Source organism: Urocitellus parryii, chromosome 7 (assembly GCF_045843805.1).
Source record: "Urocitellus parryii isolate mUroPar1 chromosome 7, mUroPar1.hap1, whole genome shotgun sequence".
Lineage (NCBI taxonomy): Eukaryota > Metazoa > Chordata > Mammalia > Rodentia > Sciuridae > Urocitellus > Urocitellus parryii.
Window position 1 is genome coordinate 114,338,717 of NC_135537.1, and position 15,611 is coordinate 114,354,327.

Below are 15,611 nucleotides of genomic sequence, written 5' to 3' on the forward strand. Positions count from 1 at the left end.
TCTATGTGGACAGCTAAGGTGTATGTAAGCTCTCCTTTTGCTCTTTGACAAGTCTGGAGGGTTATTTTGTCACTTACTCTACTCACTTTCAAGTATCTCAGAAGATTTCTTATCCAGAAGTACTGAGGTCTTACTTAATAGCTATTAAAGATATTTCTGAAGGCAGAACTTCAAAACAACACTACGATTTTACAAAGATGTTTTTATGTAATGTTTTTACATGACTGTAAATAAATACTTCAAACTAGTTATTATTCCTTTCTCAAGTGTGAACAGCTGCAAATAATGAACAACAAAAAATCTAAAAAATAAAAAAAATGAAGGCTTATGAATAACCAACAAGATTACTGTGACATCACCACAGATATATCTAGGATCCTGCTAACCCTGCTGACCTGGACTGCGGATCACCCCATCATCCTGTGCACGACATTGACTCATCCCTCAAATATTTCAGTGGTATGGCTCTCTTTTTAAATGGTTGATTCTTTGAAAAAGAAAATCTTTTAGCATCATTCTGTGGTTTGCATGCTTTTAGGTATCAGACTTCTAGATGTTAAATCATTTTTCAAGGCAAATGAAGGAAACATCTCCTGAGCAGGGAGAGAGGGGTAATTGAGACACTGATCAAGCTACTTTCAGATTGTGTGTGTGTGTGCACGTGTGTGTGTGTTTATTCCCACTCTGTCTTCATTTTCCCCAAAGTCAACAGTTCTTAGTCTCTCAGACCATTAAAAACCTCTCATACGGCTATGGGCTATGTCATCCTTGAGGATTGACCCTAAAAGTGTTAAAAAGAAGACCAGCAGTAGCCTTTCTCAATTAACATTTCCAAACATTGTAGCGGAATTCTAAAAATGCATCCAAAGCAAAAAAAAAAAAAAAAAAAAATGTGCATTAGAAACAGGAACTCCTCCATCCAGGATATTTTGAATGGGTTCATCCAAAAGATATTAGATGGAGAAAACATTCATCTCCTTTTACAGCTGCAGGACTTGACTGCACTCCTTGATGTGGTATTTTTAGACGGGTGGTTTTAGTTCAGAAAAAGAGCACAGCTCCCTCAAGTATACTCTGGAAAAGCTTGTAATCCTTAGCTGGTCCCTGGGCTCTGCCTGGCTCACAGTCCTGCCTCCCTCTTTGCTCCCCACCTACAGGATGATCAGTGCAATGACAAGGCGGGCTGAATTAGGGAGCATCCACAGCTGGAGTGCCTCTGGGTGAGTGAACCTTCCTCTTTGACAGGATCCTATTAATTGTAATGCTGCCTTTCTCTCCTTTATCTGAGTATGGCAGAGACTGGCTGGCTGGCCACCCAAACTATTTCTTTTTTTCTGAATACCCAGCTAGATTTGCTGAATTCATATACCCATGTAATCGACTCCAGACCAGTGGATTTGGGGCAGAAGCTATATGAGATCCCTCCAGGCCTGGCCCATTAAACATTTGCTACATAGTAGAATCCTCTGTGATTTTCCCACTTGTCAGTGACCTTGACAGTCATATTTGATGATGTCCGAGTCATAAGTTGAAAAGAGCCTGGGTGCTGATCACCCATTGAGGAGAGTTGCTGATCAATCAAGAATACCTGATTTGAAATTTATATAAACAAGAGATGAACTCTTACTGGATTAGTGACTATGACTTGAGTGGTGTTAAGGTTTAGTATGCCTGTTGAAGCCCCCTAAAGCCCAAGGTTATGCAAGAGCAGTGGCTAAGACAAAGGTCAGCTTGGGCAGGCCCAAGCTAGAAGGAGAAAATGTTCTTTTCCCCTTGTCTTAAGTCACAAGCTCTGCATACCTGGGCCAACAGGGAGAGGCTCTTGGCATGCTTAGCCTGGGAACAGTACATAGTAAAGAAACACATGCAGCCTTAGATGATTAGATGAACTATATAAAAGAACTCTTGGCTTTACTGAGCAAATAAATAAGAACGATCAGACTTTAGTTTAATATACTTGCTGAAGCATGTTATTAGGACAATGTGGATAAAGTGATGTAAAAGAATTGTTTGCCTTATGTCTAGAAGTGTATAAAAGAAGCTAAGAAATAAACATCAGCATGCAGTTGCATTTGCTGCCTTTGCTCTGCATCCCCTGTGTCCTGATTTCTTCGCGACCCTTACCCAGGGACCCGAACGCAGTAGACGTTCACAATTGGCGCCCGAACAGGGACCCTGCAGGATTGTCAGGAAGGGTGAGTATACTTCTTACAGATTACAGGGTAATGGGACAATCTTCTTCCTCTCCTTTTCACTATTATTTTTTTTCCCATTTCTCTTTATATTTTAAATACTTTTCAATACCCTACTGCTATGTTAGGACAAAATGATCTTCCATTGGAATGGATCTATACCAAACATAGATTTTCTAAAAATATAATGTCTTATGCCGATCAAATTGCTTTGTTAATTGAACAAGGAAGACAAAGGTGCATGACTTTGACTGGCTATGATGCTCATCAAATAGTTATTCCATTGGCAAAGGAACAGTGGGAATATTTAATACAAATGACTGAAAGTTTACAGATAGCTTTAGCTGAATATACAGGAACTACTTTATATCATTTCCCAAAAGGTAAATTGTGGGATATATTAAAACGACAAAATTTTGTTATCAATACTATTATTAGTGAAAATCCTTTAGACAATGTTGTTACTATATTCACAGATGGTTCTAAAACCAAAAGTGCCTATTGGACAGAAGATCGATATTGGGTACAATTAACTAATTACAAATCTGTACAACAAAATGAACTCTTTGCAGTTATTCAAGTTCTTAATGATTTCAACAGTCAAGACATCAATATTATAACTGATTCAGCCTATACTGTGGGAGTAGTAAAAAACATCTATACTGCTGTGGCTTATTCTAATAAACCTGTTCTTCAAAATCTTTTTCTTACACTACAAAAACTTTTACAACATAGAAACTCTCGTATATTTATTGATCATATTCGATCTCATTCAAATCTGCCAGGACCATTGGCATATGGCAATACTCAAGTAGATAAATTAGTTATGTTCAATACTCCACAAGAAGACCATGATCTGTTACATTCTAATGCTGGACATTTACATATTAAATATAAAATTCCTTATCGACAGGCTAAACAAATTATTAAAAATTGCCCTATTTGTAGACCTCTACATCTTAGAATTGTACAATCTGGAGTAAATCCTCGAGGTCTACAACCTAATGAACTTTGGCAAATGGATGTGACTCATGTACCATTATTTGGACGGTATTCCTATGTTCATGTTGTCATAGACACATATTCTAAATTTATGTGGGCAACTGCTCAAACTGGAGAAGCTGCTAATCAAGTCATTCAACATTTAATCGAAACGTTTGCTGTTATGGGAGTACCAGCAATAATCAAAACTGATAATGGCCCTGCATATATTAGTAAAAAGTTTAAAGATTTTTGTAATCTGTATGATATTAAACATATTACAGGAATAGAATACAATCCACAAGGACAAGCACTTGTGGAAAGATTACATGCAACCTTAAAGTTACAAATAAAAAAATTAAAAAGGAGGAAAAGGACAGATTTACACATGCATCTTTTTATACATTTGCAGAACCAACCTAAGGCATTGTTACATCAAGCATTATTTATTTTAAACTTCCTTAATCTGCCTCAAGGAAAAATATTAACAAGAGCAGAGAGACATTTTGAACAAAAGACATTAGATACAGTACATGAACCAGTTTGGATAAAAATTGCAGCGGATGCTGAATGGCAGCCAGGTGTCTTACTATATAGAGGGAAGGGCTATGCTTATGTCTCCACAGAAAATGGACATCGACAGTGGCTCCCAGGGCGTTGGATCCAGACCCGTCACAATCAGGACTGCGCCAAGGGGAACTCCGTATCCATTACCCAAACCCCGGAATCAAGAACCGGAGCTTGACGTCCCGGTAGCAGCAATGGCCCATCTTCATCTAGGGGCTAGACGTCGCCGACGTCCAAATCTTTCCCCATTACCAACATGGGGACAAGTTAAAAAGCTGAGTGGGGAAGGGCAAAAAGTATTACAACGTACTGGGAAGACTTGTACGCCAGAGAATTTATTTCTGGCTATATGTGCATTGTTGACTGTTTCCTCTGCCTCTGAGGTACATAATAATAATCAAAATACTCATTATTGGGCTTATATTCCCAATCCTCCATTGGTGGAACCTGTTATGTGGGGAGAAGTGGATGTTACATTGTATACTTCCCCTGCTATTTTGTCTCCACCATGGAACAATTTAACTTATTTAAATATTCATGACGGGGCTCCTTTTAATTTTACATACAAAGGCAATAATAATAAGCCTATTTGTTTAGGGTCCTCTCCATGTATACAATTGGATTGGCAACATTGGATTTTAGTCGGAAATCGGAAAAATGGTTCTAGAGCCAAGTTACAAAGACTTTCAGCATGGTCCATCAATATGACATGGGATAACATTACGGAACCAAGATACCCCATGTTCCCTGAATGTCCAGATTTTACATATAGAAATTTACAATATAGTCCATTTATTTGGCAAGAATGTGGTGGAAAATTTGGGAAAGTGTTCCAGGACATGGTTATGTGGGGACCATATGGGATGTTTTTAAAGGATTGCTCTGAATGGAATAATACTGCTTGTAATTTGTCTTCTACATACAGAATCCCGCCGAGAGAAAGGTGGAATGAGACCTTGAAAAATAACAAACTGATGGCTTGGGGAGATGGTGGAATTGCTGATCCACGTTTGGCATCACTTCGACATCCTTACAACGTGCAAACTCATCTTTGGAAGATTGCTGCCGCTATGAAACCTATAACCCTTCTAAACGGCTCTTTTTCAGGAACTAGTAGATCTCCAGCTTCTTATAAATTTACTATATTTAAAGAATATAATGTCACTACCTGTGCTCCTATGCCATACCTTTTCTTAATAGGAAATATCACATTTGACTCAGGAGTATTTTTGTTTTAATTGTAAATTATATACTTGTATCAATACTTCTGTATTAATTACCCCTGGCCACTCTGTTATGTTGTTACAACAACGATCTCATATTTGGCTTCCTGTTAATTTAAAAAGATCATGGTCTCAAGATCCTGTAAATACTTTAGTTATGGATTTTTTCCGACAATTGTTAAAAAGATCTAAGCGCTTTGTAGGAGTGCTAGTTGCTGTAATTCTAAGCCTTATTTCTGTCACAACATTGGCAACAGCATCAGGAATTGCTTTGCACACTTCTTTACAGACAAAACATTTTGTGGAAGAATGGCACAAAGAGTCACATGAGCTATGGTTATCTCAGACCAGAATCGATTCTAGACTTCAAACTCAAATAGATATATTAAAACAAACTGTAAATTGGTTAGGTAAAAAGGTTTTAACATTAGAGCAAGAAATTCGTTTAAGATGTGATTGGAATTCTACTACTTTTTGTATAACTAATGTACAGTATAATGAAAGTCTTCATGAATGGAATACTATACAAAACTATTTGGATGGTAATGATACTGCACAATTAATGATTGCATCCTTACAAAAGGATATATTTGAAGTATTTGGAAAAGGATTTCAACATGAAGATACCACCCAAATAGCGGAATCGTTTGTAAAGCAATTAGAAGGGTTAGATCCGAAAGGAATTGTACAAAGTTTATCCCATACAGCGGGAGGGGTAGGTGTGGTTTTAATTTTGGTATTGATTCTTTTCATACTTTTATATTGCTTTTGTATCAAACCCTCTCAAAACTCTATCTTAACATTATGGAAGGCTGTGTTGGAAAAACAAAAGAAAAAAGAAGGAATTGTTAAGGTTTAGTATGCCTGTTGAAGCCCCCTAAAGCCCAAGGTTATGCAAGAGCAGTGGCTAAGACAAAGGTCAGCTTGGGCAGGCCCAAGCTAGGAGGAGAAAATGTTCTTTTCCCCTTGTCTTAAGTCACAAGCTCTGCATACCTGGGCCAACAGGGAGAGGCTCTTGGCATGCTTAGCCTGGGAACAGTACATAGTAAAGAAACACATGCAGCCTTAGATGATTAGATGAACTATATAAAAGAACTCTTGGCTTTACTGAGCAAATAAATAAGAACGATCAGACTTTAGTTTAATATACTTGCTGAAGCATGTTATTAGGACAATGTCTAGAAGTGTATAAAAGAAGCTAAGAAATAAACATCAGCATGCAGTTGCATTTGCTGCCTTTGCTCTGCATCCCCTGTGTCCTGATTTCTTTGCGACCCTTACCCAGGGACCCGAACGCACTAGACGTTCACAGAGTGGGTTTATCTATTACAGCAGCAATACATTGATTTTTTTTAAATTTTTTTATGACCAGCTTGGTCTTTCCATGTCCCTTTCAGGCCTTGCAATGCTCTGAAAAGTTATCCCCACAGGTTTGGAGCCTTTTTTTGAACCCAGCTCACTGACCTGAGCCTTGACGATTGTGATGCTAAAAACACATCTGACTTTTAGGAATTTCTTGCTCTTGTATTCTATCATCATTGGACTGGGATGTTCTGGAGGATACATAGCTATTGGCCCTCTTTTCAGACTTCTTGCAACCTCACTTTTTACAAACCTGACCTCCCTCCTTCTGTCCCCTTACTCCCTTGGTATATTTAATTTCAGGATCTAACCTTTTTCCAGTCTGTTTCATTTGACCATTGACAGGCCAGACTTTAGGCCAGTGGTTCTCAAAGTGTGGTCGCTGGACCAACACACCAGCTGATATTCCACTCTAGACCTACTGAGTCAGAAACTCCAGGAGTGGGTTCACAAGTCTGTTTTAATAAGCCATGTGGGTGATCTTGAGGCATGCTCAAATTTGAGAACTATTGCACTAGAATCTAACTTTCTGCAACATGGCCCTCAGTTTGCTTCACCAGGACCAGTGTCACAAAGGGTAGCACTGTAGTTTCTTCCAGCAGGAGACAGATCTAGAATTTCCCGAGATAATCCTGACTTTTTCATTTGATGGAGATTTTCAGATATTTCTTGGAAATGAAACTTAGAGTCCCTCACATTAAGGTAAAGCATTTTGATTAAGTACATGACCATAAATTGAAGTGCTTTCCCAATATGAAATAAACAAGGATCTTCAAATCCTTTTATTGTATTGTGTGTCTTAGTACAACCATGAAAATTAGATCACTCCTAGGAAGCCAGGAGCATGATCCATATTCTCTGGAGCAATGCACTGGGCTTAAGTCTCCATGTGTTGCTGATGAAGTCACCTTCCATCTCTAAAGGGGATTTGATGCTAAATAATGATGTTTAATGTTGCAAAACTTACCCTGAAAACAAATTTCTTTTTTTAAAAAAAAATATTTTGCTAAACTTTAGTCCCTGGGAATAATAATTCAGTGATGACAGTCTTAGTCCCTTCAAAAAGTCACCATAGAGAAAAAAGTAGCAGGCCACTTTCAGACTGGTTTTCTTGGGAAAGTGACAACCTGTTAGAGAGGACACATTACAACTATTGTCCTTCTCCTCTCACAGCCTTCCACACTGCAGATATTTATTTTAAGTGTTTCAAAATGTTGAAGGGCCCCTGGAGAAAATCATAGTTGAAAGCTAGTTAATCTTTAGACAGCAGGCTAAAAAGAAACTAAAATTAAATATGTAAAAAAAACCCATCTGTGCCAGCACACAGAAAACTATTCCACTTCTCACACTAATGACACGGGGTATTGTTGAGAGGTTTGGGTTTGGGTTTTAAATGTTTGATTATAATTTCTAAAGCTTTCCAAAATTCAACAAGGCCCAAGGCATATGTTTCTGTATCTCTTAGCAGGTTAGAACAGGGATTCAAGGTGTAGGTAGTGAGGCCTTGTGGGGGGTTACAGCCCCAAACAAGCACCCACCACCTCAAGTCCAAGACTGGGTCTGTGCCAAATCTATATTGTCAAGGAGACATTCACCACGCAGGGATTTATGTTTGGCATTTGTTTCCCAGCTCCAACTGGATGACATGAGAAGTAAGTGTTTGGACCTGAGGGCTGTGTTTCTGCACACGTTGCAGCAATGATGCAGATTCCTATGAAAAGAAATCAAATAAACAAAAAAAGGCAAAATAAAGGAAAAGATGAAGATGTTCAACTTATTTCAGACCTGCTCAGAAAATCTCAAGCAACCCCTTTATAGTTCTTTTCAGACAGAAGCATGGGACGAGGTCTTATTTACATGGTTAGCTTCCAATCCAGATGTGTTTACTTTCAAGAAAATTTCAGATTCCTTGAAGCAAAAGGTTGAGATTGCTGTCACCACCAGCAGCATCACGAATCTGTGTGAGATGTTTATGCTCTCTTCTAGTTCAGTTAATCCCTCGGAAAATGTGACCAAATGCTTTTTTTTTTTTTTTTTTTTACTATGTTTCCAGAATGCTTACATCTTCAGAAGGAAGAAACTCTATACCCAAACCTTCATCCTTATTTGAAGGCCAGCTCAGTATCTGTCTCTGAGGTTTCTGATAAGTTCCCATCACCATAAAATTCGCTTTTAAACATTGTTTTCGTGCAGCTCTGTGTTATATAACAGACAATTGAATTAGTCAGGGTTACATTTCTAATTACTTGAAACTTTATATAATACTCCCAGGGATGGACATTAGAGAAATATGCACCATGAAATGAACCACAATATTAAAAAAAAACATACATCTGTAGGACACATTAATATCATGGGAAAGCCAAAGGTCATCCATGATGTGGTATAAGAAACAGTGGTGAGTACGGAAAACTTTTTAAAAGGAATAATTTCTTTCACACACACACACACACACACACACACACACACACACACACATCCTGGGTTTTTTCATTCTCTTCCTCATGAGACTAGACTTTAAACTTTTGCGTTGCTCCCTTTTTGGTTCAAAGTTCAATCAGAATGAGCCTCTTTCCAACCAATGGTATTTAAAGGACTCATCCTATGAGCTGAGCTTGATAATGAGACTAGGACAGAGGATTCTGATTTTGGCAAAAAATAATCATGAGCCCTTAATTTAGAGATACAGGGCTGCTGTATTCCAGAGTGAAAGTCAATAGTTTGCAGAACATGGTAGAGGGAAACAGAATCTTCCATAGAAATCAACTCATAAAGATAGTCTTCAAAGTCTGCAGTTGGACAAATTGTAAAACCAAAAATAAAATTTAATAATGAAAACAATGAAGTATCACCACAGAACATTAGGGACTATAGACTAGCCCCACGTGGAGATGGCCCCCTTAACCCCACAGATTACATGCTGTCTCTGCACCTCAGTAAGAAAAGAATCAGGAATGATAGAAAGCTTGGAATATACCTATAAATTAATTGTATGCAATAAATATCTGTATATTTTAATGGCTCTTAATACAGAGTATTTGTCTATTCACTCTCATCAATCCTTTTTGTCGTTTTTAGAGTCTTAAGTGAAAAAAAAAAGGAAGGAGTGAGGAACTATCAGTCTTATTTGAGTTGATATGTTCGATATGTTGAATATTTAATTTACAATTAGAATAATGGAAATAAAATGTCTTGAGTGAAATCAATAAGAAATAAAGGAGGGGAAATCTATAGGAATAAATATAAGAAGATACCAAAGTTAAAGGGCCACTTGACCACAAAATGAAGATATGCATGATGAATGGACAAAACCAGGTGAATGGCCCCATTACAGACGCCTACCTGGGTGGGCCAGCAACTCCACGAGTACATAAATTAGTTTTCTTGCTTCTCAGCTGAAAATGCCACAGACAGGTTGTCATTTAGTTTTCTGCTTTCTGGGGGCCGCTTCCCCATTTCCGTCTCTGCTGCATTTGCAAGGCTGGAGGATCCTTCTTCCCTAGTTACCTGGGTAGCCAGCCCCTCCCACCCTTGCATACTACTGTCCTGACTTAAATCACAGGCACCCTCTGCTTTCTTAGGAGAATGACCAGGTTGCAGTGAATGGCTCCTTCTATCTTGAGGCTATGGCCTCCCTCTTACAGAACCCCAGTAAAACAGCTCCATAAAGAGCAAACAAATGAGCCACTCAGCAAGCATTGCTCATGGGTACTAACAGGGCTTTGCTCACTAAGTTCACATGGCTCAGTCCTGGGGTTGGTGAACAGAAGCTGAACAGCAAAAAGAGAAATGTCATAGTGGATGGGAAAGAGGAAAGGCATTCTGGAGTATGCACAGAGCCACAGGGGAGATCAGAAGTTCATTCATTCATTCAACAAATATCGATTAATCTTATACTCTGTGTCAGGTGCTATGCTAGTCAGTGGGGATACATATGGAAAGAAACCAGCTAAACAAAATAGTGCAGGTGAAAAGGATCTTCAGTAAAGGAATGGGAAGGCCTAGGGATGGAGAATGGCATTGTTTAGTCCAGAGGCAGCACTTCCTCAATCTATCAAGGATTGATTGACCACACAGAGATGCAGGGTGATAGTCCAGGTGAGAATCCTCTGGGTAGGACCAAGTACATGATATAGAATTAATTATAGTTGGAAACCCCAAATAACAACAACTTAAAACATGAAGAATCTCTCTACCTACATCTTGATTTTGATTTTGATCTCAATTTCTAAAGTCCAGTGTTAGAATAAAGCTTTATGGTCATCACTAATCCAGAATCCATCTGTTTTTACATCCTACTTTCCAAAGTGTGACTTTGACCCTAAAAAGTCACCTCGAGGAGAAGAACCAGCCATTCATCCACAGTGTAGATAACAGGAAGAAGAAATTCAAACCATGACCTAAGGATCCCTTCCCAGTTAAGTCAGTTTCTTTTAAGCAAACTTTCTGTAGGTCTAAGACACCATGAACCCTTCTATTTCATTAGGCAGAACTTAGACATAACTGCCATAGTTAGATGAAAGAGAGGGGCTGGGCACATTGCCACTATCAATCAAACAAACATTGTATTAGAAAGAGAGAGAAAACTGGGGGTAGCAGCCAGGTCTGTTTCTACTATAATAGGTTACACATAATTCCCAAAGCACTCTCACCAGCTCTACCTCTTTCTCTGCCTCTAAAACATGAATCTGAGAGGAATTATTATTCTAGAGACAATCTTGAATCTACATTAGTCAGACTTTTAAAAATAATAAACACTTGAAAACTTTGTGAATTTATGTGCCATTGTCTGAATGCACCTCAAAAGTCCACTGTAATATACCCAAGTGCTATGACTCTATGACCAGGAGCTCTATATAAGGTAGGACATTAAGACCAGAAATACCACATAAAATAGGGGTCTATGCCACTGGGGGGAGAGTATAGGCTGAGAAATTATAAAGGAAAAGTGATTAGGTGCATTTTGCAGACTAACATTTAGAATTGAAAAGAAATTATAAGTAAGAAATTATTTGTAGGTTTTTTTCTAGGATTATATGGTTATGATGTCATAACAAAGAATCTTCACTTCATTGCTTATAATGATCCAGAGGTACGATTGGCCTCAGAACCACTTCCACTACAGAAGTTCACTAACCAAGGCGGTCTGTTACCTTAGCGGCCTCAGTGGCCCACACCTCCTGGAATTCATACTTTTAATTAGTCCCTTCACTTGAATCTGGACTGTCCTGACATCACTTTAAGCAGAAGTGGAACCATCTCAGTGGTCAGCCAAGCTTTATGAGTTCTAGAAATTTCTATGTTTCATGAATATCTTGAGCTGCTGTGTAAAGCACCTAGATGCTCCACTGGAGAAGCTGAGTGGAGAGGTCAAAGAAAAAGGTTTTAAGAGTACATAAAGAGAGAGGTCCCAGCATCCAGCATAATCCAGATCCAAATCCTCTGTGAGCTGAACACAGCCACACAATGCGTATAGGTAAGACCATATAGTATGATTATGAGCAAATCAAATGGTTGTATTTTTTTATAAACCACCCTATTTTAGGTGAATTGTTATCCAGCAATAAATAACAGAACCATTATCTCCTAATATATCTATCTATATCTATATCTAGCTAGCTAGCTACAGGCTTGCGATGGACCCTAGCCAACAAGGCCAGTCATTGCTGTGACTGCCCAGACAGCACCAGATGGCTTCTGCAACTGCAGCCAAGAGAGCCAGTGCCCTTGCAACCTCTCCACACTCCCTCCAGGACACTGCCTGACCCCGTCTCCCTGAAATACACTTTCTTCCAGATCCCTTTTCTTGACTCTTCCAGACCTAGTGAAAGCATTTCTGAGAGGAGCACACTGGACCTTACACCATTCCCTCCTCATCTATGGAACATCCCTCAAGACAGCCTCTCTCTCTCTCTCTCTCTCTCTCTCTCTCTCTCTCTCTCTCTCTCTCTCTGTGTGTGTGTGTGTGTGTGTGTGTGTGTGTATGAAAGTAGACTTCTAACTGCACATGGGTCAAGTCCTGTCCTGGAACTGTGGCCAGAAAAATGAGTTTCTGGCATCTTCAATCGGAATCTGGAACAAATTTTCCCATGAAAGCAATCTTATAGATGATTTTAGGTTCTGTAGTACTATTAGAACTAGAGTTCAGCCACAGTACTAGTTAAATAGACATTTGGGGGCTGATCTGGGAACATAACTACCTTTTATAATGTTGCCCTAATGAGCAGCAAGATCCAAATCACTGACTGAAGAATGAACTTTTGGAAGTAATCTGATTAGGAGGCAGAAACTCTCATCTTCCATTGAATGCCAGTTATACAGTACACGCTGTGTGGTAGATTGGAGAAAAAAGTTAAAAAAAAGTTAAAACTGGGGCCTCTTTCCAAGAAGTTACAGCTTATTTGAGAAACAAAAAAACACAAGAAATGGCAAACAGGTGAGGCGTTTTATAAGCAAGGCTTATGTTATGTGGGACTGACAATTAAGTACTTTAGGGTGTCAAAAGCAAGTCCAGAAGTTGTCTTTGCCATTATTTATTTCCACTGGTTCCCAGACACCTGTTTTGAGATGTCTTGTGAACACAGTAGATATTCACAGTTGCCTGAGTGCAGTTAACTGTCGATGGGAAGTGGGCGAGCAGGGAGAGGAGGTGTCCTATGCACCTAGCTGTAGAAGAGAGGTGAGTATTGGGCTTAGGAGAGCAACCAGGTGGCTGCCCGGAGATCTCACAAAGGCTACCAAAGAGGTCTTGCCACTGTGTTTCCCGGACATGTGTCTGGCAACTAGTGCATCAGAATGGCAGGAGGCTTCTTATTAAAAACGCTGGTTCTTGGGCTCTTACTCCAGACATAAGGAACCAGTCTATCTTGGGGATGAGGCTTGGATATCTACACTACTGATTAACTCCCTAGCTGATTCTTATGCTGATTAAAGTTTGAAAATGGTTGTTACAAATACAGTCATTCTGGAGTTGGAGGAGTCCTGTTAAGATACCCAGGAGTATTTTCCACTGAAAAGATCCAGATTGCTGCCCTAGCCCCTTACATGTTCCACTTTTGTAACCCTTGCTACTGCCAGCCAAGTTTCTAGAAGAAAACAAATATGTTCAAAGAGCTGGGCAGGGGGGGCAGGTGGGGGGACTTTCACATACCCTCCCATCATTTTTTGGCCCTATTTCCATCCCAGCGCCAGCACCGTGCACACACCGAAAACATATCTAAGACATCTGGACTGAAATCCAGCATCTGTTGTAAGAAAAATGAGATTTTCAAGCAGGGCCTCTTTGGAGTGGGATGGTGCCAAATGGGATGGGGCCTCCCAGGTAGACACCATCACATGAAAACTTACGAGCAAATTTCCCCAGGACTGAAAAATGTGCTACGAGCAAGCTTCCAGAACTCATACAAGAATATGTCCCCCTCTTTGCCTGGGGCTCTTGCCACAAACTCCTGCTATCAGGGCCCACCTATTGCCCTCCAAGTCTTCCCATTGACATATATCCGAATGTAAGTACTGCCATATGATGGGCATCGTGCTGGTTTTATCATTCAGGGTGAAATGAATAATTTCTGGAATGTGGCACATAAGTCCATGTAGTGGGGTAAATTTGAGGTAATGGTAGTTGCTTCCTGCTTCCTAACTTTCACCCTACCTCTGCAACAATTTCTGCCAGGGGGTATTTTGTCTCGATTGCCTCTGAGAAGAGATGCTGATGCCCATGCAAGGAAGACAAAGGAATCAAACACTTGGCTTCTGCTTTTCAGAAGCCTGGGCTTAGGACATAAGAAAAAAAAAATGTGGATAACTAAGTAATTAGTTATAATAAGTTATTTTCCATTCTCTGCAGTTCCCTGCCCCATCTGTGCACTTGGGAAAGTTGCCCAGACTAAGGGACAGGACAGTCAGAGGAAGGAGGATGCCAGCAGGTTACCACAGGTCGCCCTTCTTCACTACTGGCCAAGTCCCACCTGTGTTTGAGAATCTCAGTGGAGGTGCCCTTGTCCCTGGTGAAGCCCAGGGAGAAACATAGAAAATAAAGAAGGGCCTTGGGTCCCACTTTCTCCTGAGCCCCCCCCCAATATAGTGGAAGAACAACAGATATTTACAAGAGCTGGAAATGGATAAGAAGTGAACCATTTTGGTGGATGGCAGATGTTTGGATGGAACAACGCACAGCTTAGAGAAAGTCAGCCTGCCAAGTTGACAGGTGAGGCTCGGACTCATTTCTCCCCTCCTCCAGTGCCCGAAGACCATGTCATCACCTGAGTCTGAGACACAACCCTGGGGAAAGAGACCGGGGGACTTGATTGGAAGGGACCTTAAATGGAGATGAAGTTTAGGAGGTTCAGAAAGTTTGAAGAAATTTTTCTTTCTTGCATGTCCCCCTTTCTGGCATTCTTAACACTAGTTTTAGAAAGTGTGTAAGTGACAGAAAGGTCATGCTAAAATATATAAGGCAAAGTTCTGAGGTTGGAAAACCCTTAGGGGCTCAGAGCCCTAATGTTTGGTTCTGAAAAGAGTCCCAAAGGTGGCCAAGACAGTCCCACTCAGACTCCTCAAAGTTTGATAGCTGGTGGTATGGATGCTTTGCTGAAAGACTTTGGGTAATTTAATGTTCCATACTTTCTCCCTATAGGAAAGGGACTAATAGAAACTTGCTAATGTGAATAACCCTAACCCTAACCCTAATCCTAACCCTAACCCCACATACAGGGGTGTTTGCATTTGGTTTGGTTTTGTGTTGGTGGTGTTGAGGATTGAACCAGGGCCTCATACATGCTTGGCAAGCACTCTACCACAGAGCTATACCCCAAAGCCTTTTATTTAGTTTTAGAGACAGGATTTACTAAATTGTGCAGGCTGGCCTCAAACTTGGGATCCCCTTGCCTCAGCCTCCCGAGTAGCTGGGCTAACAGGCATGCACCACCATGACCAACATAGAGGGTATTCTGATCACTGCCTGAGCACTGCATAAAAGGCCTTTAAACATAAAGAACATTATAAATATGCTGTCAAATGATTTACTAGATGCTGATGCAGTTTCTCCCTGGGCTTTAGGATTCCACAGCTATTCCCCAATCCAAGCCTAGGATTTCCTGTTGAAATTCAATGTTTTGATCAATATACTCACGCTGAGTCTAAGATCCAAATATATTTGTTATGAAAACTCATTTTGGCTGACACAGTGCTCTGAGAACCAGCCTGTGTTTATCAAAAGCATGGCTGGGTTTGTATCTTGAGGAGATGGTGATGATGTTGATTCTATCTATACTTGTTTTTTTATCCA

At 40.0% G+C, this 15,611-nt stretch overlaps 1 long non-coding RNA gene across 1 annotated transcript; it reads left to right on the top strand.

Annotated features, from left to right (window-relative positions):
* Positions 1 to 370: 370 nt before the first annotated feature.
* LOC144255968 (uncharacterized) lies at positions 371 to 2,105 on the top strand. Its single transcript, XR_013344018.1, has 3 exons — positions 371 to 459; positions 1,158 to 1,220; positions 2,026 to 2,105. It is a non-coding gene; the product is annotated as an uncharacterized LOC144255968 (long non-coding RNA).
* Positions 2,106 to 15,611: the final 13,506 nt, after the last annotated feature.